Below are 2,312 nucleotides of genomic sequence, written 5' to 3' on the forward strand. Positions count from 1 at the left end.
GATTTAGGTGCAAGCTTAAATGGGCACTGTCAGATACAAAAACTTTTTATACATTGGGAAGAACAAGTATTTGATACACTGCCGATTTTGCAGGTTTTCCTACTTACAAAGCATGTAAAGGTCTGTAATTTTTATCATATGTACTCTTCAATTGTGAGAGACAGAATCTAAAACAAAGATCCAGAAAATCACATTGTATGGTTTAAAAAAAATAATTTAGCATTTTATTGCATGACATAAGTATTTAAAACATCAGAAAAGCCTAATTTAATATTTGGTACAGAAACCTTTGTTTGAAATGACAGAGATCATACGTTTCCTGTAGTTCTTGACCAGGTTTGCACACACTGCAGCAGGGATTTTGGACCACTCCTCCATACAGACCCTCTCCTTATTCTTCAGGTTTTGGGGCTGTTGCTGCGCAATACGGACTTTCAGCTCCCGCCAAAGATTTTCTTTTGGGTACAAGTCTGGAGACTGGCTAGGCCACTCCAGGACCTTGAGATGATTCTTAAAGAGCCACTCCTTAGTTGCCCTGGCTGTGGGTTTTGGGTCATTGTCATGCTGGAAGACCCAGCCACAACTCATCTTCAATGGGGAGGAGGTTGTTGGCCAAGATCTCTCAATACATGGCCCCATCCATCCTCCCCTCAATACGGTGCAGTCATCCTGTCCATTTGCAGAAAAGCAGCCCCAAAGAATGATGCTTCCACGTTAATGCTTCATGGTTTGGATTGTGTTCTTGTGGTTGTATTCATCCTTCTTCTTCCTCTAAATATGGCGGGTGGAGTTTAGACCAAAAAGCTAAATTTTGTCTCATCAGACTACATGACCATTTCTCATTCTTCCTCTGGAATATCCAGATGGTTATTGGCAGACTTCAGATGGGCCTGGACATGGGCTGGCTTGAGCATGGGGGACCTTGCGTGCGCTGCAGGATTTTAATTCATGACGGCGTATTGTGTTACTAATTGTTTTTTTGGAGACTGTGGTCCCAGCTCTCTCCAGGTCATAGACCAGGTCCTGCTGTGTAGTTCTGGGCTGATCCCTCACCTTCCTCATGATCATTGATGCCCCATGAGGTGAGATCTTGCATGGAGCCCCAGACCAAGGGAGATTGACTGTCATCTTGAACTTCTTCCATTTTTTAGTAATTGTGCCAACAGTTGCCTTCTCACCAACCTGCTTGCCTATTGTCTTGTAGCCCATCCCAGCCTTGTGCAGGTCTAATTGTATCCCTAATGTCCTTACACAGCTCTCTGGTCTTGGCCATTATGGAGAGGTTGCAGTCTTTGTTTGGACAAGCGTAATTTATACAGGTAACGAGTTCAAACAGGTGCAGTTAATATAGGTAATGAATGGAGAACAGGAGGGCTTCTTAAAGAAAAAAATAATAGGTCTGTGAGAGCCAGAATTCTTAGTGGTTGGTCTTAGTGGTTGGTAGTATAATTTTTTTTCAAAAATCATACTGTGTGATTTTCTGGATTTTTGTTTTAGATTCCGTCTCTCACTGTTGAAGAGTACTGTGATAAAAATGACAGACCTCTACATGCTTTGTAAGTAGAAAAACCTGCAAAATCGGCAGAGTATCAAATACTTGTTCTCCCCACTGTATATGCATTTTTAAGTAAATGTACTTCTACTTTTTCTCATTACTTACAACTAGAGATGAGCGAACTTACAGTAAATTCGATTCGTCACGAACTTCTCGGCTCGGCAGTTGATGACTTATCCTGCGTAAATTAGTTCAGCCTTCAGGTGCTCCGGTGGGCTGGAAAAGGTGGATACATTCCTAGGAAAGAGTCTCCTAGGACTGTATCCACCTTTTCCAGCCCACCGGAGCACCTGAAAGCTGAACTAATTTATGCAGGAAAAGTCATCAACTGCTGAGCCGAGAAGTTCGTGACGAATCGAATTTACTGTAAGTTCGCTCATCTCTACTTACAACCTATTTAAACATTGAGCCACTATTGGTCAACCTCCTGATACTCCAGAAAACAACTTACTTTGGTAGTATAAGATCCTATGTGTGTTGCTGATCAGGATATTTTAATGTGTATCAATAAAGGATGATTTTAGAAAAGGTTTTTAGGATTGCTGTGATATTTTTGCATAGTGCCCTTTACAGTAAAACTGTCATATCCTCCTTATTCTGTGGGTTTAAAAAAACAAAAGCAAAACTTTTAAACAAATTATGTTTATAATTTCCCTCTTCTGACCTCCTATAACTTTAGAATTTTTACATATACGGGGTTTCACATTTGCAGATGTGTGACTTTTTGATCAATTTTTCAACTTTTTTTTTTCTGGGA

Source organism: Hyla sarda, chromosome 2, assembly GCF_029499605.1.
Source record: "Hyla sarda isolate aHylSar1 chromosome 2, aHylSar1.hap1, whole genome shotgun sequence".
Lineage (NCBI taxonomy): Eukaryota > Metazoa > Chordata > Amphibia > Anura > Hylidae > Hyla > Hyla sarda.